The sequence below is a fragment of the Gossypium hirsutum genome, chromosome D11 (assembly GCF_007990345.1).
Source record: "Gossypium hirsutum isolate 1008001.06 chromosome D11, Gossypium_hirsutum_v2.1, whole genome shotgun sequence".
Classification (NCBI taxonomy): domain Eukaryota; kingdom Viridiplantae; phylum Streptophyta; class Magnoliopsida; order Malvales; family Malvaceae; genus Gossypium; species Gossypium hirsutum.
In genome coordinates, this window is record NC_053447.1 from 55,856,178 (window position 1) to 55,874,802 (window position 18,625).

An 18,625-nucleotide genomic window follows, 5' to 3' on the forward strand; every position below is an offset into this window, starting at 1 on the left:
ATTACGCTATCACTTGTGCTTCAGTTAATAGTGCTTTCAACTGATTAAAACTCTCTTGGCATTTCCCAGACCACTCAAACTTAACATCTTTCTGCAATAACTGAGTCATCGGTGTAGCTATCATTGAGAACCCTTTTACAAATCTATGATAATAGCCCGCTAATCCTAGAAAGCTTTTGACCTCGGATATGTTTCCCAATGGTTTCCAATCAACAACTGCTAAAATCTTGCTCGGATCAACTCCGATGCCTTCCGCCGAAACAATGTGTCCTAAAAATCCAACTTCTCGTAGTCAAAACTCGCACTTGCTAATTTAGCAAATAATTGATTATCTCGTAAAGTCTATAACATAATTCTCAAATACTCGGCGTGTTCAGACTCGTCTCGAGAATAAATCAAGATATCATCAATGAACACAACAACAAATCTGTCCAGATACGGTCTAAAAATTTTATTCATCAAGTCCATAAATACTGCCGAGGCATTAGTTAACCCAAATGGCATAACAAGAAATTCATAGTGTCCATACCAGGTCTTGAATGCAGTTTTCGGCGCATCCGAATCTTTAACCTGCAACTGATAATAACTAGATCATAAATCAATCTTTGAAAATACCATGGTACCTTTTAGCTGATCAAACAAATAATCTATTCGTGACAATGAATACTTGTTCTTGATTGTAACCTTGTTGAGCTGTCGATAATCAATACACAATCTCGTTGAACCATCTTTCTTCTTTACAAACAAAACTGGTGCACCCCAGGCCGAGTTTCTAGGTCGTGCAAAACCTCTATCTATCAACTCTTGCAACTAAGCTTTCAATTCTTTCAACTCTGTCAGAGCCATTTTGTACGGAGCTATTGATATCGATGATGTTCCCGGTACTAACTCAATAGCAAACTCAACCTCTCTGATCGGTGGCAACCCGGGTAACTCTTCTGGAAACACATCTAGATATTCACATACAACTGACACTAATTCTATCTTCAATTCAAACACTTTTGTATCAAGTACATATGTAAGGTAAGCATCGCAACCCTTTCCCACATATTTCTGTGCTAAAATAGTCGATATCACAATAGGCAACCCACTCGAATCATCGGATTCAATACGAATAGTCTCACCGTTTTGACATTTCAACGTAATAATTTTTCGTCTACAGTTTACAACTGTATTATGTAGAGTCAGCCAATTCATACCCAAAATCACATCAAATTCATCAAACGGTAAAGCATCAAATCAATCGAAAAACTGTAACCCCAAATCATTAAAGGACAATTCTTGCAAACTTTATCAATTAATACATACTGACCTAAAGGGTTCGATACCTTAACCACGAATTCAGGGGACTCGACAGGTAAACTCTTACTAGACACTAAGTTTGTACATATATATGAATGAGTTGATTCGAGATCAATCAAGGTAGTTACATCAGTGTTAAAAAAAGAAAAAGTACCGGTGATAATATCTGGTGCCAATGCATTTTCGCGAGCACGAATAGCATAAGCTCTAGATGGTGCTCGTGCTTCAGATCTCACTACAAAATCTCTTTTTGCACCTCAACTACCACTAATATTTCCAGTATTTCGGGGTGGTCTCCCGCTAGAAGTTGTATTGCTCGGCCACACAGTTTGAGATTTTTCTTTCTCAGACTTCTCAAGGCAATCTCTAAGGTAGTGGTCGAATGAACCACTCCTGAAACATGCTCTGCTTTTAACTCGAAACTTGCCATAATGTGGCCTACTGCAGTGTTTGCACTCGGGTTTAGCATTTCTAACACTACTCACACTAGCTATAGATGTAGCTTAGGGTTTAGGACTGGAGTGTCTCGCATCTGTATCTCAACTACAATGCCCCATAGAAATAATAGGACGATAGTGATGTTCTTCAAATTTCTTCGATGTTGATTGATGAAACTTTCCCGTAAATCTCTTCCTCGAATGTCTAGCTTCAAATTCAGCTTTTCTCTTTTCTTTGCTAAGCTCATCGGCTTTGTGAGCTCTATCAACTAAAACCACAAATCCCTTCAGTTTAAGTACCCCAACTAAAAGCTTAATATCTTCATTCAACCCTTCTTCAAAATGTTTACACATAACCACCTTGGTTGGAATGCGTTCGCGGGCATATTTAGTCTTACAAACTCTCTTTCATATTCAGATATGGTCATACGACCCTATTTCAGTTTAAAAAATTCTTTCCGCTTTTGATCCAGAAATCATTGACTTATATACTTCTTTCTGAATTCTGTCTGAAATAATTCCTAGGTAACTCGTTCCCTTGGTACTATAGAAATTAAAGTGCTCTACCACTGGTATGTAACATATTTCAGAAGGGCATATTTAACACTTTCCGCCGCGTACAAGATAATTCATCGAAAACTCAAATCATATTTTTAAGACAAAACTCGGCTCTCTCAGGATCATCATCAACTGTAGCTCTAAACTCTTCGGCCCTATATTTTTGAATTTTATCAACGAGCAGTTTGCTCAAGTGTACGGGTTCTAAAACTTGAGGAGCTATAGGGACCGGTCGGGGAAAATGTGGGGGTGGAGGTTACTGAGCAGCCGGATTAGTTTAGACAAACTCAATGAACCGCTCGTTCATCATATGGAAGAAGGCTTCTCTAGCCTCTCCTCCACGACCCTCAGACACGAGTCTAGATCTAGGCGACACTACCCTACGAAAGGAGGCCGGTGCGATACTTTCAACATCATCAGAGTCTGCTCGATTGGAATCTATTACTATATGAAAAAATTAATTTTAAATTGTCAGGAGATGTCACACTATCACAGGTTATAAAATGACATGTATAGCTAGACTCACATATGCTACGTTAGTCTGATAATCGACTAAACCTGGCTCTGATTCCAATAAATGTAACACCCCTAACCGATATCTGATGTTAGAATAGGATTATGGAGCATTACCGGACTTATAACTCATACAATTATACAATTCATGTTCATTTCTCATTGTAAACAAAATTCACTCAAATTCAATCATATAGTCCTTAATACGATCCCTCGAGGCCCTAAATACACATTAAAATTAGTTTGAGACTAAACCGAGTACTAAAGGAATTTTTTATAAAAAAATTGAAAATTTTTCAAAGTGCAGGGGACACATCCTCGTGTGGCCAGGTCGTGTGACCAGGTCTTGTGTCTCACAAGGCCAAGAGATATGCCCGTGTCTTAGGCCGTGTGGACATTTGAAATGGGATCACATGGCCGTGTCCCAGCTCATGTCTGACCCCGTGTAACTCACTGACTTGGGTCACACGGCCAACCACACGCCCGTATGCTAGGCCGTGTACCCTTTGAAATGACCTTACACGTCCGTGTGCCAGGCTGTGTGAAAATTGGAGAGTATATTGACATGTGCCACACGACCAAGCCACATGCCCGTGTGCTAGGCCGTGTAAAGCTACTGACTTGATTTATAGAGAAGTATCAAGGGACACACGACCGTGTCATTTGGCCGTATGTCAGACATGGCTGAGACACAAGTCCGTGTCTCTGCCCATGTGGACAAAAATAAGCCATTTTCCAAGCCATATTCCTCACCCACATTGATACCAACATATACATTTTAATTTGTATAGAACCAAGGCATAATTAGGAATTTAAAACCAACTAATATCATGTTTATAACACGTACTTTCACACATACAACATGATATCCATAAGTACATTCAAATGATCACTTTAAAACATACCAAATATACTTCCAAAGTATACCTAAATGGTCAACCTCACCTATGAGATCTAGTGCCTAAATTCAACATGCATACCATATTTTAACTTCAACCATTTGGTACCCTAATACCAATTCACAAACAAAGCATTAAATGTCAACCATACATCATATACAATAAGGCCATTTACATATTTACATAACAAAATATACCAAATTCAAGCTAAATCAAATGGCTAAATACACAATAAAACATAAAGGCTACCATTAGCCAAAATGACCTATACATGCCATTTAACCCAAAATATAAAGTTATAAATACCAAAATAATGTTTGATAGTGTGATGGGATCTCTGAAAACTTTCAATCTGAGCGAGCTGCTGAAACACTATAAGACACAGAAAAATAAACAGAGTAAGCAATTAAGCTTAGTAAGTTCGTGTGATACGAAATTAGACTTACCATTTGACTACCATTTAAGTAAGCAACTCAAAGCAACGCACAATTCAATTTGGCCAAAGTGCATCATACAATCCATAATCATGTTAGTCAGATATTCACATAAAATTGAGAATTATATATGAATTAATTAATTAATTGAATTCCATGTACTTATAACATCTAAGACATGTAAACATATATCAAATATCATCCATTTCCATGTAAATACCTGTACTTGTTCATATAGAACTTGTATAATCTCATAATAACACTATGGTCGTTAAACCACTTAGAATATCATTAGATACGCGGGTGGTACACACGAGGTGTACTGAACTGTTATCTGTCAATTCTTGTACATGTATGCTCCTACAAGCAATAATCGGTGAACTCCTCCGAGCTAAATATCGGTAAGCTCATACGAGCTGAGATCAGTAAGCTCTCATGAGCTACAAATTGGTAAGCTCATACAAGCTGCGATGAGTCCGCAACAAATGCAAGACCTCAACCAAAATGGTAACCTTAATGACATGTCATTTGTATCCTACGAATTTCTAAGGTTCAAACGGGACTCGGTATTCTTCGTACGTGGTCGATTATGCTCTCGATAATTATACATAATAATTAAATCATTCGCATACATATATTTTCATTTAAAGCATATAAATACTCAATTTAATAACACGAACTTACCTCGAACTTGTATGACGGAAAATGATTATTTATTCGATAACTTTGTCCTTTGCTCGATCTAATTTCGTTTGTTGCTTTTCTTGATCTATATAATAAAATTTAACTACTTTAATCACAACTCTATTCAATTCAATCCAAAATTCATGTTTTGGAAAAATTACTATTTTGCCCCTATACTTTTGACATTTTTACAAGTTAGTCCCTAGACTCGTAAAATAAAATTTATGCAATTTCATCCATACCCAAGCCTAGGCAATTTCTATATATGCTCATAGCAACCCAAACATTTCACAATTTCATATATTTAGCAAAAAAATTTTACATTTCTCAATTTAGCCCCTAATTGACCATTTCATTAAAATTCTCTTTACAAAAGTTGTTTAACTAACAACAAAAATTCATTTTCTTCCATTAAACTTCAGAAAAAACTAACATGCTCACATGGAAAAACCTAAAATTTTAACCATATTGCAATTTAATACTCTTTAGCTAGATTAAGCTACAATGATCCCGAAAACATAAAAATCAACAAAAATAGGACAAAGGATCCCTTACACGCAAGGGAATTAAGTGGCTAAAATTTTAACCTTAAAAACCCCTATTTTCCTTGTGTTTTTTGGTGGAGAAGATGAAACAAATGGGTTGATATTTTGTTTTATTTAATTTATCTATTTATTTCCTATTTTCTATTTTAACCTTACCTAACTTTAAAAATAACAAAATTGCAAAGCCATGCTCATCCACTATCACTTTTAATGGGCTAATTACCATATAAGGACCTCCACTTTAAAGTTCTATAGCTATTTAACACCTTTAGCTAATAGAACACAACTTTTGCACTTTACGCGATTTAGTTCTTTTTCACAAATTGAGCATAGAAACGGTAAAATTTCCTAACAAAATTTTTTATACTATCATATTATCATGCTGTAGATACTACAATAATATTAAAATAAATTTTATGACATCAGATTTGTGGTCCCAAAACCACTGTTCTGATTTCACTAAAAATGAGTCATTACACTCCCTATCGATGATTTTGAGTTGACCCTTTCGAGCTAACAATTTTGCTTTTACATTTTGAGGGTTCTTGGTTTTTGGGTTTTGGGGTTTAATTTTTGTCTCCATCTTTTGTACTCTTCGTTCTTTTGCCATTATAGTAAAATTACATTTGCTTGTCGTTTTTTATGCTCTTTAGAGGGGGGTTTCCATGTTTAATTTGTGTGTTCAATTTCTCATTTTATTCAGCTATTTTTACTTGTTCATTGTTTAATTTAGTCGATCTCCAACAGGTGGTTTCAGAGCTAGTTCAATTTTCGTAGATCAGCCCATTCATATATGGTAGCAATAAGGTTTGACATTGAGAAGTTTGATGGTGTTACAAATTTCAATATGTGGCAAGTTCGATGATTTTGAGTTGACCCTTTCGAGCTAACAATTTTGCGTTTACATTTTGAGGGTTCTTGGTTTTTGGGTTTTGGGGTTTAGTTTTTGTCTCCATCTTTTGTACTCTTCGTTCTTTTGCCATTATAGTAAAATTACATTTGCTCGTGGTTTTTTATGCTCTTTAGAGGGGGTTTTCCGTGTTTAATTTTTGTGTTCAATTTCTCATTTTATTCAGCTATTTTTACTTGTTCATTGTTTAATTTAGTCGATCTCCAACAAGTGGTTTCAGAGCTAGTTCAATTTTCGTAGATCAGCCCATTCATATATGGCAGCAATAAGGTTTGACATTGAGAAGTTTGATGGTGTTACAAATTTCAATATGTGGCAAGTTCGAATGATGGCAATTTTAGTTTAGACTGGCTTGAAAAAGTTTGTTATCATGAAAAAGCCTGAGAATCTAGATCAGACAGAATGGGAAGAGCTTGATGAAAAGGGAATGTCTGTGATCTAGTTGTGCCTCGCGAATAGGTTATTGCAAGAGGTAATGATGGAGAAAACCTCATCCATCTTTTGGAAAAGGTTAGAAACTCTTTATACGACTGAGTCTTTGGCTAACTATTTAGTGTTGAAACAACGTCTATTTATGTTTCGCATGAATGAAGATGAGCTTCTTAAAGATCACATTAGTCAATTTATTACTCTTTTGAATAATTTAAAGAATGTTAAGGTTAATATTGACGATAAAGATCAAACTATGTTATTATTATGCTCTTCACACTCTTCATACAAGTCTTTCAGGGAGACTCTGATTTATGGCAGAAACAAACTCTCATTCGAAGATGTGACGGGTCATTTGTTAAGTAAATACAAACTCCACAATGAGTTTGGTTCGGATAGCAAGGCAGATAGGCAAGCTTTTGTTTTGGTAGCATCAAAGAAACAATACAAAAGGTGTCGTTATTGTAAGAAGTTAGGTCATGTCAAAGCAAATTGTTATAAACTGCGAAATAAAAGGGTTGCTGAGAGTAACAAGAAAGATCTATCTAGTGCTAATTTGGTTGACTAAAGTGGTGATGATTTCTTGTTAGTGTCAACGAATGATCGCTTCAAGCTTATGTTTAAGTGGATTCTAGATTTGGGATGTTCTTTCCACATGTGTTCTAATAGAGAATGGTTCTCTACATACAGTTCAGTTGAAGGTGGATTTGTCGTATGGGAAATGATTCATCTGATAAGGCAACCAGTATTGGTACTGTTAAAATTAGGATGCACAACGGGAAAATTAGGACATTCTTAGATGTCAGGTATGTACCTAATGTACGAAAGAATTTTATCTCATTGATTATTTTAGACTCGAAAGGTTGCAGAATCAACATCGAATCGAGCGGTATTAAGGTGTCTCGTGGGGATCTTATTTTGTTAAAAGGTAAAATAACTGGTAATCTTTATATTTTGGAAGGTGCTACAATGACTGGTGAAATCAGATGTCCCTCGTCCATTACGGAGTCAAACTCAACTCGTTTAGAGTGAGGGCAACTTAGTCATAGGAGGGGAAATGGTATGGTCATTTCGTTGAAGAGAGAATCTCTTTTGGATGCAGGTTTTGAAAAGTTAGGGCATTGTGTTCATAAAAATTAGACTCGGGTTAGTTAATTCTCTTTTGGATCCAGCATCTAAGCACAGATTCAACTAAGTTAATTCTCTGCATAGTTCAAGATAGACCCGTGGCAGGCTTTGGATAAGATGGCGTTGTGGAAATATGAGTCAAGGTGGAGATTTGTTGAGCATGCCTTATATTTCAGTCAGATTTGAGAGATAATCTCTCGATTAAATTCTAATTATTTGTTTCAATTGAACTCTGATTAGTTTAGATTATTTTATTATTATTTGACCTACGAATTTAGCTTATAAATAGGCTTTTTTGCAACCTTAGAAAACACACCGATTAAAAGATTAAAACTCATAACACTTTTGGAGAATTTTGTGTTTACGGTTTGAGGGTTCTTTATTTTTGTATTTCGGGGTTTAGTTTTCATCTCCATCTTTTGTACTCTTCGTTCTTTTTCCATTATAGTAAAATTATCTTTGCTCGTGGTTTTTTATCTTCTTTGGACGGGTTTGTCCACATTAAATTTGTGTGTTCAATTTCTCAATTTCTTCCGTTATATTTACTTGTTCGTTGCTTAATCGGGTTGATCCCCAACAAACTGAAAATTATGTCATTATTTAATAATTTCAGTAAAGATGTTCCTAGTTAAAATTTGTGTGAAATCTACTTCATATATTATTTTAATTGTATCCTCTATGCGTGTAAATCAAGTACGTATACATATCGTATCTAATATTTAACTTTGTTAAATTAAATTAATCATAAAAACATTTCTATAATTAATTTAGTGCATGTGACAGTTAAATATGATTCCAACTACCTATGGGTTCTGATAATTTCAACTATAAGGTTTGACCCTATAGGATCTTGCAATATTGGCAAAACATTAAAACAATTTCAATGTTACAAACAGTGAATGACATCTTGCATAGTCTAATCTCTTGTTTCTTTATTCTCAAGTAGACTAAGATAAACAAATGAGTATGATATCTCATATCAACTCAATAATGGTAGTAAAATATAATTAATTAATATTAAATAAAATCAATTATTTTTAAAAATAAAAAACGGATAAACCTAAACAAGTTTAGTTTAATAATTTATAAATATGGGTGAATTTTTGTAAAATTGGAGATTTTTATTTCAAGTCGGGCTGGGCTTGATAAAACTATATACGGTATCGACACCGTGCATAGGTTTGACTTGAATTTGACTCAACTCGACTCGTGAACACTTTTATATTTAAAGAAAATCTCAACCATAAATTCCATCTTTTTAAAAAAATTATTTTTCAGATTAAATATTTTTTGCCATCAATAAAAAAATTTAAAGTATATATATTATGGCAAAAAAATATTTAATTTGAAAAGTTTTTTTTTTTTAAAAAGTAATGAGGTTTGCTTTAAATCTAGAGATGTTCATGAGTTGAGCTAACTCAAATTCAAGTCGAGTCTATGCATAGTGTCAATGCCTTATATAGTTGTTCAAGCTCGGCTTGACCCGGGATACAAGCCTCAAGATTTGCTCAAATTCGCCTAAATTTGGTTTAGTAATAATACTTTTGTCGAAACCCTCTCAAAATTTGAGTAGATTTTTGAGTTTGAATGGACAACTCAATCTTTGAACATATGTATTTAAATCTAACTTTTTAATTATACAATACTTATTAAAATATAAAAACTTAATGGATAAAAAATTAATTGTTTGGTTTAATATTTCAAATTTAATTGAAAAATCAAAATTTCAAAATTTGATATACTAAATTTGTTGAGGCAATCTTCAACTATTTTTATTTCTAATTTGTATAAATTTAAAATATTATCATGTATTTAATTTTTAATTTTAATTTATTACTATAATTTTTATTTTTTTAAGTTCTGTAATATAAAATTTGAAAAATCAGTTGAGAAAAAAATCTTTTATAAAAGAAAAATACTTTACAACTCAAAAAAAAAGGTGGTGTCATGCTATTACAAGGGCACGAATAGTGGTATTCATTGGAGCAGGAAATTTCCGTTCGTAAAGAACCAATTAAATGGAAGCGGTTCACACAATGAATGATGCGAAAAGTTGCTATAATAGTAGTTTGAAGAGATTGAAATCGTATTTGAGCATAGTTTTAATATTTTCTTATCTACCCCTTTCTTTTTTGGAGGGAGTATTTATAGAGGAATTAGGACTTGAAATTAGGGTCTGTTTGATTGAAGGAATTGATTTTCTGGAAAATCATTTCCAACATTTCCAACGTTTGATTGGCGGAAAACATTTTCCATTTGGAAAATGAACTCCAAAACAAAGGAAAATGGGTTACATTTTAGGGAAAATGTCTTACCCTTTCAATTTCCGTAAGACATTTTCTGTGCTCTCCTCTCTATCGCCTCCTTCATTCCTTCCTTCATTTCCGGTAAAAAATTGCTTCTGTTTATCGACTTTCCAGTAACTTGTTTTTTTAATTATTCAATACTTGTTTCTTTAACATAATTACAAATAATTTATTTGATATTAATTTTTTTTAATTTATAACGATTAATATTGTAGCTTAATAATTGAGTATTATTATAAATAAATCATTACAATATATGTAAAAATAATTTAAAATATAAAAATTTATTAATATATATCAATATATGTAAAAACAATTTTTTCGAAAAATATTTCCAGGAAATCTGCCAAACAGCCGAAAATATTTTACACAGATTCAATCAAACACCAGAAAATATTTTTCAGTAAATCATTTTACAGAAAAGTAAAACATTTTCCAGAAATCATTTTACAAAAAATATTTTACTGGCAATCAAATAGACCCTTAATCTTTTGTCTCATGATTATCTCGTAGAGTCTAATCTTGAGTCTTACTTAAAGTATAGGTTAGATGTGACCTCCTTAAGGCTAGTTAGCCAAGAAAGTGGAATCATTAAATAAGATCGAAATTAATATTCTGACCGTCTTTAATGATGTCGTGACAATGCCCTATCAATTTACATTTGTCATGATAATGAGGTGAGACACTTAAACTTTGAAAGGAATCTGCACGTACGTTTTCGATTTTATGCTTAAATTTGAATTGAATGCCGAAGTTTGTTTTGTTTTTTATGTTTATGAATACCATATCCAAAAACAGTTTATCACAATCAATGTCTATATGTCTGGGACACATCATTAAATTGACTACTAAATATGTATTGTTGATCAGACGGGCCGCTTAATTGTATTCTGGTTTTTTAGATTCCCAGCTTCGTCAATTATAGCATCTCCTTAATAATTGGGCATAATATAAGCTCAAGTGCTATACCTTATTAAATGGGCATCACTGATCAATAATTGATGATGAGAGCACTGAATGCTTCTTTTATGCAAAAAGGTTCTCATGAGAGTTATAACTTAACCAACTTTAAAAATAAAAAAACTTCTAAATTGTGGATAATATATAGAATACATGTTGTAAAAATTATATTTGTATTATATAAATAAAATTTTGATTTAACAAAAAATTTTAATATCGAAAATTTTAAGATTTTACTAAAAATGTTTAAGTTTTAGAAATTTTAAGATCTACATTTAAGTTTAGTTTATCGAATTAATTATTTGACTTAATAACTATTGATATAAATATAAACTATAACTACAAAAAAAATATTATAAATATTTAAATAATTCTTATCTAGCTAACTCCATAGATAGTAGCACACTGCATTAAATTTCATCAAATGGAATAAACCCAGAGTTTAATCCAACTAACTTTGTGTATATAATGTATTAAGCGGTACCGTCTATGCTTTCACTGTTAAGGGAGAGAACTATACTTTGGTAGGGTATCTTAGAGCCATTTCAATGGAGAAGTCTTTCGTCTTTCTTGTGTTTTCTTGTATGCTAATTAAATTGGGACATGTAGTTCCTCAAGCTGAGGCCACAAGGGCATTTTTCGAGGTCGGAGACTCACTAATTGATAACGGTAACAACAACTATCTTGCAACCACTGCCGAAGCTGATGCATTACCCCTATAGCATTGACAATCCGATTCATAGGCCTACCGACCGTTTCTCTAATGGTCTTAACATCCCAGATCTTATCAGTAAGTTCTTTCATTCAATTTGGTTTGATATCAGAGGACTATGTTAATGTATATATACTGTGGGGGTATTCAGGCGAGCAAATTGGTTCTGGACGGCCAACATTGCCATACCTGAGTGGAGAGAAGCTTCTTGTTGGTGCCAACTTTGCTTGTGTAGGAATTGGAATTCTCAATGACACTGGGATTCAATTTGTAAGTCCAATTTCTATTTAATGTATGGATCTTTATTAATTAATCAAAATATCAAATGTATACTGCAACCAAAGATGTGTAGATCAATATAATCCGAATTCCGAAGCAACTACAGTACTTCGAGCAATATCAGCTTACCAATTATCTTTGAATGTATCATATCGAAACCAAATTCGTCTGCCCTCCACCCTCTGCCCCGTTAATCTCTACTTGCCAGGTAACTGAAGTTTTTACAATTTAATTTACAAACCCAATAAAATCTTTTTGTAGAATATTTAAAATAATTTTAATTAACAATCAGTAAAATATAATAAAAGTAGGATATATGGGAAAATGTAGCTGGCACGGTCTATGTTGCCCACATTCGTTCTGTATTTTGTGTTAGATTTTTTTTTTATATTGTTTACTTTACATATTCATGTATTTTTAATGTGTTTATATAATTTTTTATCTAATGACGTATTTTAATTATTTTATTAAGCTGCTTTTGTCGGTTCCAATTCTATCTTTTATGATATATTTAAAATAGTGAATTGATTAAATGATTATTTGTCTCGTGAATGATAATGAAGTGTTGAATTAAGTGAATTGAAATGTTATATGATTGAGTTACTATATGGTATGATAAATGTTGAACTCACCTTTTTTATATTTGATTTGCCATGATAGGCAAACTTTACCAAGCTAAGTAACATGTAGTGTATAATTATATCCTGAGGTAAGTTACTTGGTATTAAATACCTGTGAACTTACTAAGCATTTGTAATGCTTATTCCGTAGTTTCCTTTTTCCCTATAGCGTCAACTTGCAGAATGTGCCAAGCTTATCGTCGAGAAGTTCACACTATCCCGGTATTGATTTGGTAGTCTTTTAACCATATTATCTCTCGATTATGTGTGGCATGTACTTAGGAGTTGCTTTGGTTTACTTATATAGTGGTATGGCTTGAAATCCTTGTTGTTGTGATTATGACAGAATATGTTTGTTGAAAACATATGCATTAGTAAATGGTTTGAATTGTGTATTTGGTATTTGAGATGACATTTTGAGTATGCAATTGTATAGGCAATATGATGTCATGATATAGATTAGTTGGTTTGAAAGAGAGGTATATAATATTTGGCATGTACCTAAGAGGGCTATGTGATTGTATATGTTATGCTTTGACTGAATTTAGCATTTTAAATATTATGTGTAACACCCTATACCCAGCCCGGACGTCAAGCCCGAATATTAGGATTTCACACCACCGCCTCTTCAACAATCATAGCCAAACATCACATCGAACATGCGATTAATGTCACATTATCAATCTTAAACATATATAGAGTTCCTAAGTCATGAATACTCAAAGCAATGTTAAATTAAGCCATACAAACATCAATCGAGCTTAGAACGCAATTACAACATGCATATGAATCTTTCAGCAAAATTTCAAAACAAGTTCGTAGGTATCGATATTGTATCAAAGGTATCGATATTTCTCTCAAATACTGCTTGGAAGATCAATACCAAAATAACATTTTGTTTCTCGCTTAAAAATTAAAACCTCGGAAATTATTAGTACCTTTCATAAAATATCGATTATTTTACCTCGAGTATCGTTACTCGTGATATGGTATCGATACCAAATTACGTTACTGGCTTCCTACACTTTGAAAAATCATGGGGGTATCGTTTTTAAAACACGAATATCGATACCCCTGCTCTAAATAGCAAAAATATAGCATTTTAAGGCATATAATCCATTCTAACTAATAACTATTCAACATGCAAATTTTACCTCATCAAACCATCGTCAAAACAACCATAATAACAACTCATTCGTCGAAAACATGTCTAAGTAAGGATTCAACATAACAAGTTCTAAGTCCATAAATCCTAAGAGCAAATAAGCTATGAAAATAACCAAAACATCATTGCAACATTTATGCAATAGTTCTACCACATTATTCGATGTCCATTGACCATACATATAGTTCATGGCACTTCAACATAGCAAATATTCAAACCAAAACAATACCAATAAAATAATTATGACATCCATCAAAAGTTCCAGAAAACTAAACCCATAGAATATCATGAAGACCACAAGAATAATCAATCAAAGTCTAACCACATTGCCTTATCCCCACAGTTCAAAGATTAATATTAATACCACCTACGCAAATACTAAAGCCTAACTTGGATCACTTCCTTGGTATCCCTGCACCACTCACATCGCAAACGCTCATATCTACAAAGGTTAGAAAGAGTGGGTGAGCTTAAACAAGCTCAGTGCCCACAAAGTAAACACGATATCAAAGGTTAAACAAGAGCATACTACAACACATTCACAATTATATTTTAACCAAGTCAAAATAACGTATTCACATTTCATCAAATCATAAAACTAACATATACTCCTACATGCAATTACACTTAACTCGCTTATATATATAATTCATTTAACAATAATTCATCGAGACTAAACAACCTATACATGCTTTAATAACTCACAAGTCTAGCTGATATATTCACATGCATTCACAATTTAAATGGAAATGACCCAAACCACAATTACATATGCAATTTACTACAAGAACATACTAACATTTTCATGAAACTTAAATCAACTCATTTAGCATACTATTCACATGTTTATGCAGCCATCTTATATCGTATTGTCATAATATAAAAGATCACATTTAAACTATAATTTGGCACATGAAGTTATGAAACATAAAAGTGGGCTCTATCACCACAGGTCGGATACAAGGATCTCCAACACACCGATTGACTCATAGAGTCGAACATATCCAACAAGGTGAAGCATAAAGCTAACACTCTCCAACAAACCAAACATGTCCCGTTGAATGGAGCTTAGCTCATATTCCCTTATCTCTCAACCTGTCCCAGGGCCTCAATGCCCAAAAACACAATACATATAGGTGAGTACTTACAACCCTATGGCATGCCAAATATATCCAACGGTTTCAAGAGGTTATAAGGCCAAAATATCCACAATTACACAATTTTAATTACTGATTTAATGCACATCATCTCTATTCATATTCATCAGTTCACATCGCAGTCTATTACATATTACGCACTTATCATGTTCACATTTTTTTGCACTTTAAGTGCCACAATAATGCTCATTGAGCTATCACATATCCAACCACATATGTGTGCATTAAAATCAGTACATCATATATCACATACAAGTATTCTTACATATAACCTGTCATAATAATATCATATTCCACAATTCAACACATATGTACTTATCGAAATATCGCTTACTTCCACTGCATATTTGCATTAATAGCATATCATTATCACTGTTATTTAGTATGTATATCGTGCCCTGTGACAGCCCTAAATTGACCCTAGTCGGGAAGTGGTTTCGGGACCACAAAACCGAGTTATGAAAATAATTAATTGTTATCTTCTATGCTTATTATGTGTGTACATGCATATGTGGAAATTTCATTCCCTAATTTTGCCAATTGTATGAGGAATTATTAAATAGGGATCAACATGAGACATGGTGAAATATGATAGGCTAATTTTAAAGGGCTTATTAGTGCATGTCAACACAAAGGTGGACTTGCATGTCAAATTTGCCCAATTCCCTTATAGTGGCCGGCCAAGATGGATTGATGATGGGCAATTTATTTGTTGAATTAGATATTATAATAGGAAATTGGGTTATTGGAGACATAATGAATTAAAGAAAGAATAAAAAAAAAAAGAGAAAGGAAGCCACTATCATATCATCTTCTCCATTGTCGAAACTGGAGAAAGAAGAAAAAGAGAAAAGCTTGGCTAAGGTTCGGCCATTGGGAGTTAGATTAAGGTTAGTCTTTTGTTTGGTTTTTGATAATTTTCACATTTTTGATATCATTGCTTTGTGTTCTTTAAAACCCATGGTTCAATTTTGTGAATTGATGATGATTTTGTGTTTTGCCATTGATGAGTGCTTGAGCTTTTTGATAGTTGTTGATGAAAAATGAAAGATATGTTAAAGATTAATATGTTTTGTGTTGAAGTTTTTGGTGATTTTGAGTAGTTAGGGCTAAATTACAAAATAAATTTTTGAAGGACTCAAAGGTGAAATAAATGAAATGTATGGACTTATATGGGTACTAGGAAGATTCGGCCCTTAAGGAGTGTGACCAAATTTTGTGTATTTTGTGTTTTGTGGAATAAAGACTAAATTGTGAAAGTGCGAAATATTAGGGGTAAAAATGTAATTTACCCATTTATGCGTTATTAGACTAAATTGAATGAAAATATGTTAAAATGAGATTTATTTGAATATGTTAAGATCAAGAAACCAAGAAATTGGATTTAGATCGGGGAAAATCGAAAGTAGTTGAGTAGCCGATCAATTAGTCGACGACATCCGAAGAAAGTTTATAAGCAATTAGATATTAAAATTTCGGAATAAATGTTAGTTATATATGCTGAAATGGAAATATGATAAATGTATATATAGCTGAATGTGATATGTGTGAATTATATGTTAAATTAAGGCTTGGTAAGCTAGCTATTAAGGTGAAATGCTAATGTTAGTATTTGATTTGGTAATAATCTGTTTGGGGACAGCAGCAGTAAGGTGATTTTGGAAAATCGCCATAATTTGTAGGAGTTGAATTAGAAGCTGAGTGAATTATGTCATTAAAGCTTGAAGAGTCTATTTTCTTACAAAAGAAACTATAAAAACAAAAGAGTTACCGATCTTGAGATATTTGAAGTATTGTGGGGCTGAGTCAAAATGACTACTAGATTCCCTGTTCTATTTTTAGAAAATCATTATAAATTGTACAAAAATGATTATAAGATAAAATTTATATGCTTAGACTCCTTAATGAGTCTAGTTTCAAATGAGATCAAATACAACACATTTTGAATTCTGTAAAATGAGAAATTTGATTCGTAGTGAAGAGTGGTCAGAATAGTCAAACAGTGAAACAGGGGAAACTTTAAGAAAAATCTGGTATTGATTGGCCAAGCCAAAAATTCTGAAATTTTATGGATGGAAGATATACGAGTCTATATTCAGGGAAAATTAACGGAAAGTGATTTGGAGTTTAGTAGCTCCAGTTATAAATAATTTAGTAACTGCTACTCAGGAAAACAGCTCGTAGTGAATATGTGATTTTGTTGTAAACATTAATGAAAATTTGCCAATGAATTATTTATTGATTATTATAAAGCTTACTATAATCTATGTGTGTGAAAGTCGGATCAATATATATATTATTCTGAAAGTAATACTTGAATAGTCGATTAATGACTATTTTAAATTTTGTTGAACTTAAGCCCAAGAGCAAAGGGGAACTAAATCCGATAAAGGGAAGGAAAAAGTAATTGAATAGCCATTGAAGTCGTTCGACAACATCTGAGGTAAGTCTTCGAGTAATGACCCTACTTGAATTATATTGAAATGATTAGTCATACTATGATGGATAGTCGAATGTGCATAGAGACTATGTTATAAAGCCAATTGAAATCATGCTCTTTGTGTGTGGCTATTGAGCCGAAATTGGAAAGGTTTAATAAATGCTTTGTGTTTGAGCCTTAGTAACGAAAGTGAAATATGGATGTGTCATGATTGTTGATATATGTGTGCATGAGCATTTGAATGATATCCGGGCTAAGACCCGAAGGCATTTGTGCGAATTGATATATCCGGGCTAAGACCCGAAGGCATTTGTGCGAATTGATATATCCGGGCTAAGACCCGAAGGCATTTGTGCGATTTGATATATCCGGGATAAGACCCGAAGGCATTTGTGCGAATTGATATATCCGGGATAAGACCCGAAGGCATTTGTGCGAACTGATATATCCGGGCTAAGACCCGACGGTGTTTGTGCGAATTGATATATCCGGGCTAAGACCCGAAGGCAATTGTGCAAGTTGATATATTCGGGCTAAGACCCGAAGGCATTCGTGCGAGTTGCTATACCCGGGTTAAGACCCGAAGGCAATTGAGCTTGTGGTTATATCCGGCTAAATTCCGAAGAAACTTGGGTTTGAATGTGAGCGTTTTGTGCTGCAATAAATTCAATTAATACGCTCGATAAACCCAAACGATAAGGTATGTTTGCATGTGCTTCGAAAAAAAAGTCGATTCGCTTTAAATAATATTCGTTCAATCGACTAACGAATTTTCGGCTTTTAGATAGGTTGATACCTTGTGTGTATATGTTGATGAAGTGTGAAGTAAGTATGCTTATGAGAATGTGAATTAATAAAGTGATTTATTTAGCTATGTGAATGCAATACTTTAGTCAAAGCCGATTTCATTACTTGAAACTTACTAAGCTTTAAAATGCTTACCCCGTTGCTTTGGCTCTCTGTTTTATAGATATTGTTCGTTAGCTATCGGATTCGGGATCATCGAAGTCGAAGTCATCCCTACTAAAAATAGTAGGAATGGAATTAAATAGTGAATAAATTATGTAAACGAACCCTGATGAATCTATTTTCATAGGAAAGTAACGAAATGATCATATGGACAGTATGTTAAGCGATATTCAGGTTC

At 33.3% G+C, this 18,625-nt stretch overlaps 1 long non-coding RNA gene across 1 annotated transcript; it reads left to right on the plus strand.

The window, feature by feature from the left end:
* Positions 1 to 11,548: 11,548 nt before the first annotated feature.
* Positions 11,549 to 13,119, plus strand: LOC121223089 (uncharacterized). The gene is made up of 2 exons (XR_005920463.1): positions 11,549 to 11,895; positions 11,969 to 13,119. It is a non-coding gene; the product is annotated as an uncharacterized lncRNA (long non-coding RNA).
* Positions 13,120 to 18,625: the final 5,506 nt, after the last annotated feature.